The sequence below is a fragment of the Nipponia nippon genome, unplaced genomic scaffold, assembly GCF_047370975.1.
Source record: "Nipponia nippon isolate SJK-2023a ecotype South Korea unplaced genomic scaffold, ASM4737097v1 scaffold_19, whole genome shotgun sequence".
NCBI lineage: Eukaryota > Metazoa > Chordata > Aves > Pelecaniformes > Threskiornithidae > Nipponia > Nipponia nippon.
This window is the reverse complement of record NW_028262335.1, coordinates 7,712,420-7,727,652: the sequence shown is the minus strand read 5'-3', so window position 1 is coordinate 7,727,652 and position 15,233 is coordinate 7,712,420. Positions and strand designations below refer to the sequence as shown.

The 15,233-nt window shown below is 36.7% G+C and overlaps 1 protein-coding gene across 9 annotated transcripts in view; it reads left to right on the top strand.

The window, feature by feature from the left end:
• The window catches only part of LOC148056030 (uncharacterized), a 178,853-nt gene that overhangs the window by 31,201 nt on the left and 132,419 nt on the right, over positions 1-15,233 (top strand). For 8 of the 9 annotated variants that reach the window (XR_015704349.1, XR_015704347.1, XR_015704348.1 and 5 more), the window contains exons 9-13: positions 3,826-3,911; positions 8,750-8,833; positions 10,505-10,611; positions 10,719-10,806; positions 14,983-15,069. The gene's annotated coding sequence lies outside the window, so the exon portion shown is untranslated. The remainder of the gene's footprint in view (positions 1-3,825; positions 3,912-8,749; positions 8,834-10,504; positions 10,612-10,718; positions 10,807-14,982; positions 15,070-15,233) is intronic. The other variant, XM_087755586.1, reaches the window with a different exon arrangement.

Below are 15,233 nucleotides of genomic sequence, written 5' to 3'. Positions count from 1 at the left end.
ACCAGGCTGTATTAGAAATTATAGTAACGAAGATGAATCGGAGTAGGCTAATAAACTGCCAGTGTTCCTTGTAAATTCTTTCAACTTACGCACAAGTCTTTCACTGCTATTGTTACCATACTGGCAAGGGAGACTAAAGTTTTTTTTGCTACAAAGAGATTGTCAGTTATACTCTGGCCATACTGTGAGAGTTTTAGCATCGCAGCTACTGTTAAGTGCATAACTTCTGCAACTGTGTTGTCAAAATATTTTTTTATACTTTAAATTCTGTCCATCAAGACTGCTGAAAAGAGCAGTCTTGCCTTGCTGTTTCAGATATGGGCTAGGTAACTTTTTCTTTCAGGTTCTGTTATCTATGCTAAACTAATGGTGCAAGACTCATTTAACAGAAACTGATGTGAGAAGAGATCCTTTAACGTACTCCTCTCTGCCGTTTTATTTCATGAATGCTATAAATGAAATTGATTCAAATTTTGGTTTTGTTTGCATACACGTTTTGCATATACTAATGTGTTTATACATGCACTCACACTTTTTTGAAGCTTGACTTCTGTAGCAATACTAATGTGATCATAAATTAATATGTTTGCTTATATAGTAATATTCTGCTGAGTTGATTATTGTAGATATATTGCACTTGATAATATTCTTTGGGATCAATATAGTGGTGAATTAGTCCTCAGTAACTTGAGTTAATATTAGTTTATTTGACAAAAGTTAAATATATTTTGCTTTCTGCTGAGTAGATCATCTTTCCTCTTTTTTTCCCTTAATGAACAAAGCTCTTTGGTGAATTGACTCTAACATTAAAGACTAATGCAGTGTGTCTGGTCACCTTTAAATGAAATGTCTATCACCCCTAGGACCAATAACTCTTTATTTTGAAAAAAGTTCAATTAAATGAAGATGATATTGCAGCATTTAGTCTGCTACAAACGGATAATAACTGTTTGCATGATGTTAACAACTGTAGGGTTACTGCCTTGTCATCCTTACTGAGGGTTGTTCACTGCCAATATTTTTTCCTTCCTTTCTCAAAGGGCCCCCCTGCCCCCCCGCTCTGGCTTGATGTCCTACACAAGTGATTAGCGTGCTGTAATTGAATTGTCTGTAAAAAGATAATTAATTGACATTTCACGCCCAGAGAGGTCAAGCTGCCCTATCTTGAATGGTTGTTATGAAAGTAGTCATCCTGCTGGCGCTTATCGCTCGAAGGTGGCACATGATCTTTGTCTTGCTGATAGTAATAATTGTTGTAATTAAAATTAACATGAAGGGGGTATTTAAGGAGTGATTCTCTGATTTGGATGCTTTAGCTTCATTTTGAAAGCATGTGAAACTGGAGTTTATAAACCTTATCAGGGAGCTGTCTGGGTAGTATGTTTTTAATGCCTGGCACGATACTATCTCATTTGCTGTCTCAACCTTCTTTGTGCCGTATTAGCAGTAATGTGGGACAACAGAAATATAACAACTATGGATGTGTAAGGTTTCTGAGGTGACTAATGTGAAATCCTGTCAGGCGCTTTGAAACCATCGATCTTAAACACCTTTCTTTGAACAGCTGCTTATTTTGAGATTATTTCAGCTAACGATTAGCATGAAGAATTTTTTTTAATAAATGGCTTATCTAAATGCAGGACTTCCACTGATGTTGAAGAGGCTCTTAAATAAACACGGGAGCAAAATTCTGTGAGTGGCTCTCTTGGAAAATGTGGGAAGACTTCATAAAGAAAGGTGGGAGTTGGGTTCACTGTCTCCCATGAAAGGCGTATTTAATTATTTGCTTTGTGTACTTATAACCGTATGAGAGAAGGATTAGGTGATGCAGTAAGTCTTCTGTAGGCCTAACAGCTATGGCACTCTTTTTAAAGACTGTTTACAACTGTAGGCTTAATGACAAATAATTCTGCCATTCCTAGTAAGTGAGGTACGTACTGTTACTTCCCTGTGCATCAGTGTAGGGTGACTTGCTCAAGGTCATAGAATGAATCAGGGTGTGAATTCAAGAGTTCTTTGTTCCTCGTGCTTCTTCAGATCACACAGCTGTAGCAACTGTAGTCTTTACTTGTTACTGTCAGTATCTTGACATTCACCATGCAAACAAGTACATTATGGGCAAAGCTCTTGAAGGCTTGTGTCAAACAGGAGAACATTTGCACTAGAAATGTTCATCTCTTCTTACTTCCGTAAAGGGTCACTGGTGTTCCTTCTCTGCACTGCTAAAGAAAAAAAGTTGAATGGGGTCCCTTGTTTTTGGTTTTTTTTTTTTTTTGGACTTGATTTCCCATCCCTGATGACAGTTACACTAGCCTTGTGACTGTAGTGCACTGCTAAAAGTATTTTCTCAGTGCTAAACATTTCCTTTGAAACTGTGTGGAACAAGAGCTATCAATAATAATAATAAAGTTAAATAGTGACACAGGAACCTTTCTGAAACTGTTAGTGCATTAAGAACCTGGAGTTATTCTGTAAGCAGTGTGGTTCTCATTCATTGCCCAGAGAATAAATACTGCTACTACAGCAAAAGCTAATGGAGAGAGAGATGTTATTTAATGTCCTTGCAGAGGTAAAAACTTTTATCTTGCTATGTAATGATAAAGTTATGGCACTGTGAAGACAACTGCAGCATCCACAACTAGAAATTCCTTACTTTAAGGTAGCTAGGATAAAGTGTTACAGTTAGAATACGTTTTAAGGTTTTGTCCTGAATTATTGAACAACAGCTTTCCAAAACAAAATATTCCTGCCAGGATGGGAAATTACCTACCAAAGCATTCTGCTGTCTTTGTATTGTATGTATTTCTGCTGTCTTTGTATTATGAACTGCTTCTTCAAGTTTCCACTCATTAAGAACATGACCAAAACAGCCTTCTTGCAGGTTTTGCAGGAAACAGAAGTTATTTAAGTGTGAAATTTGAGTTCCTGCAGGGTGGGTTGATATAAAATTATCATGAGTAATTGCAGTATTATGTAATTGTTCGCTATGTTGGTTGTGACAAAAACCATACAAGATGGCATCAGTTCTGTTACACCTGAATGAAAAGAGGAAAAAAAAAAAAACACCCTATTTTGTGTAATGCTGTGAACATAATTTCTCAGGCTTTGCAGTACTTCTTACAGTGGGATCCTGAAGAATGTTTCAGAAAAGGAAGAAAAGTAAAAGCTATTAAACTTCTGTCTGTGCCAACCTCAATGTAAAATACTGTATTTGCATGGATACAATACACTAAAATGAAGAAAACAATAGTGTAGGCATTTAAAAATTCCAGGAAATAGACCAGAAAATAACTTGGTCTGCTAACTGAAGGCTTGAAACTGTATTGGGAAAATTCTAGGGAAAAGCCAGATATTATTGTGCGAACTGAGAGAGTGAGATGTGCCCATTCTGAAAGTTGAGGTATAGGTAAGATAACTGTTTACTTCACTCCCAGTAAGATTTAGTTGTAAAAAGGAAGAGCAGATAAGAGTTTCAGATCAGACAATTTGATACAACTTCCGGTTTCAAATTCTTTTGACTGTCAAGTCGTACATTCTGGCTTTTATCTTTTTTTATGATTTGGCTGGAGTTACTGTAGGGGATGCTAATAGTTTAGTGACCAGGATCCAATTTTGTTTACAGAAATAAATAATAGGAAATCATGGGAGAATCTTAATATATGTAAATCAAAATCCACCATATTCAAGTGCTGATGATTTTGCATTTGTTCTTAACTTATGAATGCAAAGGAAAACACTAGCACATCATAAATTACACCATTTTTGGCACTTTCCTTAAGCACTACAGAAATACTTTTTCCTTTTTTCTTTTTTTTTTCTCTGTAGAAAGGAGGCAAAAAGCCAAGTGGCAGGATATCTGCTGAGAAAGCTGAGAAGATGACAGACTCGCAGGAGAAAATGGAGGAGAGCAGGTATGTGTGAAGCAGTATTCATACTGCTCAGCTGGAGAATGCTGTCTGCTGAAAGCAGTTTTTATCTCTTTGCAATACACCACTTCTAATTGGTGTTATTCTCTTGGACAAATGGCCCTGTCTTTTTCTTAGCTGACCACTGTAATACAACACTGCCTTTCCCATTTTATGGCAATCCATCTTTTACTTCCCTATAACCTGGGCTAATGCTTGCAAGAACAATGTTTCTCAGTCCTTCGATTTGGAGAGTGTTTGGTGGTTGGGTTTTTTGGGTGTTTGGGGTTTTTTTAAGCGCTTTTCTTGTTTTATTAGAGCTTTTTTCCCTCTTTCAAATGAAGTAGGTGTGTGAGGTTTCACTACACCTTTAAAATTCCCATCAGATCTACTACCTGTTTTTTCAGCTAAGTTTTGCGGTCCGCTCTGATTAATGAGTAATTGCACCTCACCTTGCTAGTTCAAAACTGGTGTGTTTAAACAAACCTACATAATTGCATTACATATGATGTAGATGGATAGTTAAAAAGAAAAGAGTTACATAGAGAAGAAAAACTGCTCCTCTGCTTACTAGGTAGTCAAGTTTTGCAACAGTGATTTGAAAAACTGTGGCAACATAAAAATTATAATTAATTAAATTTGTTTCATAAAAAACTTTTGTGACATCTTTTAGGTAGCTTCCTATTTCAACCCCACAAGAGTACTGACTTTGTCCGCTGACTATAGGAAAGTTTGGGGTTTTTTTAATCAGGACAATCTCTGTAAACTAATGATTTTTTAATGCTGCAAATAAAAGCTACAAATCCGTTTCCAGCTCTGCAACCCAGAAGCTTAACTGCAGTCTGTAAAATCTTAACTGGAGTAAGCTTTCCTTGCCCAGTGTCAAGGTCTAGGTGAACTTTTAAATCCTCTCACCCCATTGTGCCCATTGTGTGGGAAAAGTGTTAGGTCTCCTTTATCATACTGGAACACTTAAGATGTAAAATTCTGGCTCTGGCCAATGGTCCGTTTAGCTGTTATCTGCTTTAGATACTAGTCACAAACTTTCAAATCCTGTTCCTTTTAATTCCAATTGGAAAAAGAGAAGATGCTTGTTTTGTAATTTTGCTAATGCAAAGGTATGGCAGGCAGGAAACTAAAGTAATAGCAGCAGGCTTTTTAAAAAGTCAAGGTAGCTTTGAATAGCCTGGAAGAGCAAGGGAACTTGTAAATGTCGGGATACTGATTTACAGAAACTCTGGCTTTCAACAAAGAGAACGTGACATCTACTGCTCTCTTAGATTGAGGTGATCTATCCTGATACAACTGATTTCTGCAGTCACACCAAAGCTAGATTTGGCTCAGCATGTGTAAATTGCGTTGTATGTGTTTTAAAAAGAAGAGAACAGTGACATATTTTTTTGAATGGCTTTATTTCCTCAAAACAAAAAGTAATTGGTTTCTTTCATGATACTGCTTAGAAGTGAATTAAAAATATATTTTTAGCTTTTGGATAATTTTATGGCTTTTGAATTGTTTTCTGAGAGAATGCATGTACAAGTAGACCTCAGAGTCCTACTTTTTATGTTCAGTATTCTCATACAGATATTTTTGCTAGGTAACTAACTGGAAGAGTAAACTGTCATTGCAAGTACAGTGAATAAACCTTCATTTTTATTGGTACCGTGTGAGAACATAGTAAATAAAATCTCTGGTTTCTCGTAACCATTTGATCGATATACAACTCTGAAAGCAATACAGAATCTTTTCCATGATCCAGCCACAGATGTTCTTGCATTAAGGCTGTGGTATGAGATGACAGTAAATGAAATTGCAGCTACAGCAGCAAGTATTAGGGGGAAATGAAAATTCCTGACTCAGAGGAGCAGGGCAATGACAGAAAGACTCCTCATTATAGATCTTTTCATATGGAGAAGAATGACTGGTAAATGAGGTTTCTGTGACACAAAGAGGATGGAAATACAGTTGGACGTTCATGCAGAAATTGTGCTCACTGTACAAAACAAATAGAAGAATAGGGGATATCTAATTTGCATTTCTTAACTGACAAAATGAGTACAGAGAGACCCTCTGAGACAGATGACAGTTGCAACAGTTAAGAGAAAGGTATTGTTTAACTCTCCCGTTATTTTGGTTGTGATGAAAGTGACTTTTGTTATAGCCTGCCTATTGGTAACTTTTCCAGTGTTTGCTTTAATTTATTTACTGTACAATAGGTTACAGACTTTTTAAAATACTGACTTGAGCAAATCTGCCATGATGACTAATTCTCCACCTTTTTCCCTAGTTCAGCCAATAGCAAAGCATAAAATAATAATAACGGTACTTGCTGACATGAGCAGGCATAGTGATTCCAGTGTCTAACCGGGTTGGCCCCACTGATTTGCAATAGCTTCTCTGTAGCAGACAAGAGATTTTTTTCGTCTTTAACCAATATGAGAAGTCATGTTTATGTCAAAATAGACAGGACAATGTGCACTGGCTAATAATAGAAATCCTACCTAACTATTTAAAGCACTTTCAAAAATGCTTCATTTACCACATGCAGCAACTGTCTGCCTCATTCTTGCAGTGTGACCAGGGAATTTAGTGTAGACTGTTAGGTTTTTTGTTTTGTTGTGTTTTTCCTTAAATGGCTTAGCTTGGCTGCATTCCAGCCCCTTAGTCTGAACCTGTTCTGCTTTATCCTATTAAGTGGCCTAGAGAGTTGCAAATTCCCAGATTTCTGGATCTAGAATAGCTGGAGGTGCCTTCACATAGGATGCCGTCTCTCTTCTGTGGTCTGTCTTTGGGCATGAGAAACCTTAGTATTTTTAAAAATACTTGAAGAAACAGAAAAGAGGGAGAAGGCTGTCTTTCAGTCAAGCTTAGTTGGATTTTTATACTATGATGTGAAGGGTATGTACTTGGGTGCTGAGAAGGGGATCTACCTGTTCAGGTACTGGAGAGGTGCGTGAAATGCTTGACTTTATCTTAAATATTCTATGCAAAGGTCAGGAATGACCTATATAATCAATGTATGAAAACATTGAAAAAAGACAATGGTGAAGTTTCGGACAGGTCACTTAATGTACTTGCAGCTGTCTCGCACATTGATCTTCACCGCTGCCTAGTAATTCCTTCAAACCTACAGTAAGTCATACACTGAGTCATTAATTAGCTTCACCTAGAAGTCAGTCTCTGCCTACAGCGGCAGCCACTCCATTATCATCTGGTGTATTTCAAACAATAGAAATGATTGAAACAGGAACTCCTACATTTCTACGAAGATTAAGAATGGCACACCACCCTGTAATTTAGGTAGTTGTGCAAGTTTTCATTTGCATTAGCAGAATAGTGCAGATTGTGTTGAATTATTCCGTAAAAATGTCTTCAGGTTTTGGAAGATTTACTGTGCCGCGTGTATGTTGTTTATCTTGGAGCGTTCTGGTTTGGTGGTGATGGATTTTGTGGTTGTTGTAAATGTATGCGTCTTCAAATGAAGATGAAACTAAGATTCATTAATTCTCTAGAAGCCCAGAGAGTGGCATATTTGAGTCTCAATGCTGGTTTTAAGCCTTGAGAGCCACCTTAAAATTCTGAATTACATTTATGGAATAGCTGAATTTAATTTTAAATCTATCAGTCAATTCCATTTCCTTTATTAGTAAAATGAACTTTTCATATGTGACACTGACAGTTATTGCAAGCAGAGATTTGTTGTCACATATTTTTGTTTTCTTCAGTTATGTGGTAAGTAGGGTCAAGTTTGTGTTATAATTAATTCAAACTAATTGAAATTTGTATTTACTTGAAATCTGGATGAAGCTGGCTGATGTAGCTTTACATATATTTTTCTGTGACTTGCATGACTTTGAATGGTTTAGACAGGATAGGAGTTAATCATGCCAGAAGTGTAACTGGATGTTACATAGTCATGACTTAAGATTCTTTTAATCTCTTTTTTTTTTGTCCCTTTAGCTTCTCCATCCATATTGAGGGCTATTTTTAATCAATTGGGTATGCTTTAAAGCAACACATTGTATGTTCACAGGAGGATGTCCATTTTCAGTGTCACTGCAGAGATCATCTTCTATCAGGATTGTTGGTCAGAATATTTCTGTTTAGGAAAAAGAGGCAACAGTAATTAAAGAAACTTATTCAGTACTAAAAGTTGATTCAGTTATTTTAGAAGAACTGGAACTTAGTTGGCACCTAATTTTGCAACTATAACTGACATCAGCACCGCACATTTGAATTCAGGATTTTGAAGGATAGTAATGTTTACAGAATTGGACATTTGTTGATAATAGTGACAGGGCTATACCAACTTCTTTTTTCCCCATTAAGACATGTTTTAGTTTTATAAAAAAACATTGTTTTATACATGACATAGTGTATTGTCATCTGGGATATGCAAAATTGTTGCAGCTAGTGATATGGCAGACTTACTGTGGTTGCAAATAAGATCTTCGAGAAATTTCAGGACAGTAGTCAGCAAACAAAATATTTCCTGTGTTACAATTTATACTTTGGACTTTAGCATTTTATATGCAACATTTCATCAAAAAGTGTAGGTCCTGTGTATGAGTTACATGCAAGTGAAAAGTTGGTTTATCTAATCTCAAGCCACACTTTTTTATTCCATTACTCATTTTAATACATTGTTTTAAATAGATTAGTCTCAGCTGTTGAGGTAGAAGCAGCTTGTTATTTTTCCGTAGCACTATGCATCAGGGTAGTCAGGTGGCTGGCAAATAAAACCTAAAATAAGTTTTATACTGCCATCTTGCTTTACTTGAAAAGGATTCTTTTACTTGTCTGGTCATTTTATTCATGCAGGAAAAATTCCTTGCATATTACAGAATTTCACTGTGTCACGGTGATCCCTGTCAATTCATGAAGGATACGGAATAGCTGAGGAGGATGGGCTTGATTCAGTGTATGAGGTATGGGACTTTACACAACAATGCATGGAAGTTGTATATGAGTCTTCGACTGGGTTGGCTGGTGCAAAGATGGAAGAGGAAATGTCAGCTTCCTTTATTATTTATTCTGAGCAATATTAATTACCTGTTTTGTGATTGGAAAAAAGCAGGCACATGCAGAACCTAGCCAAGCACCAAGCCCTAATCCAATCAGTCTGATGTATGCAGAAAGTTTACAGAATGACCTTGTGCGTAATTACTCATTTGATGGCTGTTAGTAAATGGCACAAATGGAATCTGACATACATTATAACACATTAATGATTGCCTTCCTCCCTCCATCCTCTTCTGTACAGAAAAATGATTTTAATTAAGACTTCCGTGATTAGTCATTTAATCAGTCATTAGGCCAATACAGATGGAGTCAATTAATTTTTTTACACTTGAATAGAGACTTGATGCTACTGCAAACCGTACAATCTATTTTTTTTTAACATTGTATCATGGGCAATTGCCTTGATGTCTGTCTAGTAAGTGCACATTACTCTTCCAAAAACTGGATAGCATTTACAGCACATCAGTATTATGGCAACTATAGGTATGTTTTATTACGTGCTATCCAACTTTTAATGAATCAGTTCGGTTTTGAATTCGGACTGATCGTGGTTCTTGCCATGGAGTATCCTTTATGCTTTTAAGAGTAGTGGGGCAGAGTTGCCTTTTAAAGCAAATGTATTCAGCATCTCCTAATGTATTTTGTTATTACAAATGATAATACTTTGTTTCGGTGCTACATTTCACGCAAGAATTTAAAATGTTTTATGAACTTAAGGGCCTGTTTCATTTGGTGTGGGAAGACTTTCTACCTACTTAGCAGATTCAAAAAAATGAGGCGTATATAGCTATGAAATTACTTACTAAAAATCATAAAAGGAGTTGAGTGATCACCATCCACGTTAGATCAACAATATTTGAAGTGACTCATAGGCTGTGGATCAAAGTCATTGGTCATTTACAGGACAAGAAGAGAACAGAAGCCTTCTAGGTTTTTAGTCTGTTAGAACTGTTTTAGAATAGGTCTTCACATGTCGTCGTGGTTGGCTGATATATCTTCTCTTTAAAAGGTAGCACTCCAAAACAATATCAAAGCTTGTTTAAAAAAGACAAAGCAACTTTCATTTCTGTTCAGTGAGCAATTAAATACAGAGAAAATTAACAAACTAATGAAACTTCCATGATGCTTTTATTGACTGCTGTACGTTGGCTCATAAAGCAGCATGGGTTGTTTCTAGCGGTGTGCATTTGCTAACATCTTGTTGTCCTGTTTAAAAAAAGCACAAAAACTCGGGATTTTCTTCTTGAGGATGCATTGTGGATAAAACCAAAAATAAAATATGATATAAATGATTAAAAGAAGTGTTGTCTTGAGTCAGCACTCTTGCCGAACTAAGTTCAGCAATGAACTAAATCTAGGTTTGTGTCTGGGAGGACAGAAGAAAGCACTTACTGGTAGAATGGGCATGAATGGATCACATATTAAGGTATCCAAGAAAAAGGAGCAAGAATTGTAATTCTGAGTTTCTAAAGCGAAATGTCACTATTGGGGAATTCTGGAATGTAAATTTACAATGGGTTTGAAAACAGCAATACTGTATTCTTTAATCCTCAAATAATTATTTATACTGTTTACAGTGCTGCTTTTCACAAGAACGAAGGATTTAGCATATTGAAAAGGACCAAAGCGTATCATGCTTTGTGTTGAACACGCTTGCATATCTGGGAATACTAGTCAGAGGAAGGTAAGAGTTAACGTCTGCAGTATATATTTCATAGATCTGCTCTTGTCCTCAAAAAGGAATTGCCTTGTTCCTCCTTTCAGTTGATCCTTCATAATGTTCCTTTGCAGGATTCATGCTCGCTGCTCACTGACCATTGTAGTTCATGCAGACAAACACTGTGGAGTCATGCAAAGTGCTGAGGCAGCCTCCAAAGTGGTAAGAAAATCTGCTTGGAAATTGTTACTTTTAAAGTGAGACTTTCAGGGATGGCAGGCTGTAGAGAAAGGCAAAGTAGCCTCAATCCTGAAAATACTGGTTTGTATGACTTTTATGACTATGGAAGGTAAAGTGGGAGCAATGAAAATATTCAGTGGTACAGGAAACATACAGAAAATCATTTTAGTAGGTTTTGTTTATATTCAGGAGTGTAGAACAGAAATGTCTCTATTCTGTGCTTATGTTTGTGCAATATTACAACGCCGTCTGCCAACTCCACCACGTTCCATCCATATTTTCACTTACCAAGAAAGCAAGATGTATTCAAGGGTAAAATTTTCAAAAGCAAGTAGGTTCTTTCTCATTGGCTTCCACTGTCACCTGTGTGTCCATGTTCCGTTGTGTTTCCTGGTGCTCATGCTTATTTAAAGCATAGTGCTTGGTGGGTCAGTCAGTCCAGCTGCTGTGGATGTCCTGATCATCAGGTTGCAAAGAAGGGAAGAAGCAGAATGTCTCCCCCATAATAACTGAACGAATTGCAAACAAGATGCGAGTTTTCTCCATCAAGTAATAGCCTGGTATGCGAGGTACACGGGACAAGCAACTGCAAGTGGGAAAGTGTTTGTGCAGTAAGTACAAGGAGGTCTGGTACACTTGGTTTGCATTTTAAATGTGACTGAATAATTACTGTTGAGCAGTTAATTAGAAAGATCCTAATGTAAGACTAGCCTGTGACATGAGAGAAGATTGCAAAAAGAATGACTTATTAGTCCCTGTCTGGAAAAACTACTTGATAAAAAAGGACAATCAAATGCTGAGGCAGGGTGATCTCGTAATAGAGAATAGGAAAGCAATTCAGCTGGACTGCCAACAAACAGGCTCTGTGGAACGGTAGCTTGAAATATGTAAAAGTGGAGATCCTGCTGCATAAATTAGTTTGTGAATTCACTGCCACCCAAACCTCTTGAGTCCATTTCCAATGTAAGTTAAAAACAAGGCAGTTGGAATCTGTTGGAGTAAATGGGGTTGAGTCTATGCTAACATCAAATTTTGATGTTGATGGTGTTTCTGTTCCATTTTGCTGTGTTGTCACCATGCTGGGAGGTCAGAGGGAGCTGTCCAGCCTCGGTATTGAGTGGCTTCCCATTAGGTCAGATCCTCACCATGTCAGTACTTCGTTTTAATGTTGTCTTGGTGGGCTGTTGCAGAGGCAAAAGGGAAAGGAATAGATTGATTTGTGTCTTTCTTAAGAAAGCTTTTAAAGATTGAAAAATGAGCCCTGTCTTGTCTAGCCCAGGAATAATAAATAAAAGCAGGTGTGAGGTGTTGGAATTGAAAACAGCTGGATATGACGGATGAGATCTGACTTCTCTAGAGCTTTAGTCTTTAATCCCTGTGGCTCAGTGTGAATATTTCCCTCCTGATGCAATGCAGAAATAATAAATAGAACACAGCATATGGAAGGGTTCCTAGACTGAGAAAGGAGGAGGGAACCACAGTTAACTCTCTTTATGCTCACTTTTCCATGTATATGTACACCTCAGCAGCCTTTCTTAATGCATTCTGCTCATCCTCATTGTCCATTTCTTGGTGTTTGCAGCAAGGCATGTCATGCTAAGATGAAAAAAATTAGAAGCCTTTGGAAATCGGTGTTGCAACTGGAGTCTACCTTAATTCAGAGCTGTATTTTTGAAGACGTGTAATGATCCCCTCCCCATTTTTGATGTAGCTTTTGCACATAAACGTTTCTTCCCAATTAAAAGTAAACACTGAATCATCACTATAAATTGCAACAAAATGCCTCTCTGTACCATTAAAATGATCTGATATTCAATTAAAGTATAGAGTCATCCAGCCTTATCCTGTAGCTTGAATCTTGTCAAATCCTGACCCTTGTAGTCTGCCAGAGGATGGGTTTGTCCACTGGAAAAACTCTGCCATCTAATTTAGGGAGTTCCATACAAGGAATGGCTAGGAAGAGTAATTCGGTTGAGTAGAGCTAACATGGTAATTGAGATGACATCAAATGATTCATTACACTCGTCTGAGACAGCAGGATTCAAAAATAGGCATAGTGCAATTCTATCCTACCGAATAATGTTTTTTTTTTTATTTAACCTGGGTTTAAAATGCTTTGTATGTTGGAATGAATACTTTGGCATGGATGTGGAGTAGTATGTAAAAGAAACAAAGAAATGCCCGCTTAAGTAAATGATATGTGGGTTCTTTCTTTCATGTTTATTCTATTCTAAGAGTAATGATAAGATGCATCAGGGTCACACTTGGAAGCTGTCTTGCAAAGTAGATCATTTAGAAAAACGTTTTGCCACCCTGCTGTTTTGTTGTATATTCCAAGCAGGTTGTGCCAAAAGAAAATTGTAGAAACTGCTGTCACAGAGTACAGAATCATTGGATTTATAATAGGGAGCCAGTGGCGAGAATTCATTATACATTCACACCTGCAGATAAAGAGCATCTAAAATTGGAAGTTTTATTCCACTCATCTTTGATCCTGATATTATTAGATGATATTAGCATCATCCTACACTAGATTCTGGAATTGGAGCAGATATGAATTCCATCCATTAATTTTCTTCATGTAAGTCATTCTTTCTGTACAGCAACTGTATCCTGTATTTAGAGCCGTAGTTCTGGATACTGAGACTCGTGGTTTCTGTTGTTACATTGATGGTCCTAGTCTCCTGTACGTAATTTACCTTTTGTAAACCAGTAATACAAAAATCACTCAACTCAAATCGTTCCACTATCCTGAATATAAACTTTTTCATACTTCTAAAGTATTTGGAATCATTTCATCAAGTTCTAGACATAAAGTGATATCTTTACATAGAATTTGCTAATTTAGGCTCTTTATTAATATTTGTAAATACATAGTGCTCGCTCAAAATACCATGTAAACAGTAACACATACTAAGACTAGGAGTTCTCTTTAATTTCAACCTAACCTTGGGAGCCCAGACTCTCTGTTTCAGCTAAATAATTGTGATTCTAGTATCCTGATTCAGATCTTCCTGCCCAATGTTAGAGATTAAACCCCAAATTCTACATGTGCTGGGCCTTTTCCTTACCCTGCAACAGATAAATTATTAATTTACACTTGTATGTGTTCATACAGAGCTATTTCAAACAGAACTACAAAATTTGGGCTGAATTTGTATCTTGTGTAAAATAGCCATAGTCATATTAGAATTACTTTCACTGATTGGTAACAGCTGAGTATTTCACCAGTTGAGTCTAAAGATGAAAATTATTTGCCATGAGGAATGATCACAGCCAATCAATTCTGCAGTTCTAGATGTTTGAGAGCTAAATTTTCAGAGCATGTACAGGGAAGTTTTGCACAGCTCCTGTTCCTTGCATAATGGCTGGAGGCACACACTTAAGTGTTTCAGTAGCCATCATCTGTGACAAACTTGCATTGCCGTAAAGAGAGTTTATAGCAAAACAAAGTAAAGATCTGCCACCTAAAAGTTTTAATTTGTACTCAGGAGAAAGTAAAACAGGAATGCAGGTTTTTGTCTATTGTTATAAGGGAAAGGATAGTTTACTCAGATGAATTAAGGCAATGTTATTTAAAGCTTTATAGACAAATACTGTACAAACATTGTGAAGGCAATTAAATACCTAATAGCAGTCCAATTAAGTTTTTTTCTATGACTAGATGATGAGTTACTGGTAGTTTATTTGTAGGCAGCAATTTAAGTAAATTCTAAAGGTTATATACTGCACAAAAGAATCTAGATAATTCAAGGTGCTGAAGACCTTTGTTGTAAATAATCATTCATTCTGGTCATTTACCCTATAGACTCTGTATCCAGCTAAGAAATCAGCACTGCATTGAATTTTTCTGATTTTAATTGATGGGGAAAATGGAATATGAGTTAATTATCCAGAATTAATTCCACTTGATATAAGAAGTCTACTTCCACAAGAGTGTGTAGATTTACCTGTGTAGTCCACCTTAGTATGAGTATTAGTTTGTGATTTTCATCCTGAAAACTTAGAGAATCTAAGTTGAATATCTGTTGAATTACATGCTTTTCAAGTAGAGTATAAAATAAACCCAGTAGTGTAGCACTTAGCAGCCAAAGTTGAAACTGGAATAGCAGTTTGTAATGAGTCATGCAAACTTACCATTGTCTTTGTTTCCCAAAGGTCACGATACTGACAGAAGAGAAGGAGGAGTGGGAGAATGCATGTCTGCGGAGTCTGGAGCTGCCCCTGCACTTCTGAGAGAGATTGGTAGGAAATCATTAATACAGTTTATAAAAAGAAGGCAATTCAATTGATAGAGAGAATCACGTCTAATGGAGAATCAGACTGGCTGTCCCTAGAACTAAAAGAGACACTGTATGAAATGGAAGGTTTTTTCAAAGATGTAATTTTGGATTTGTACAAAGAGAAAA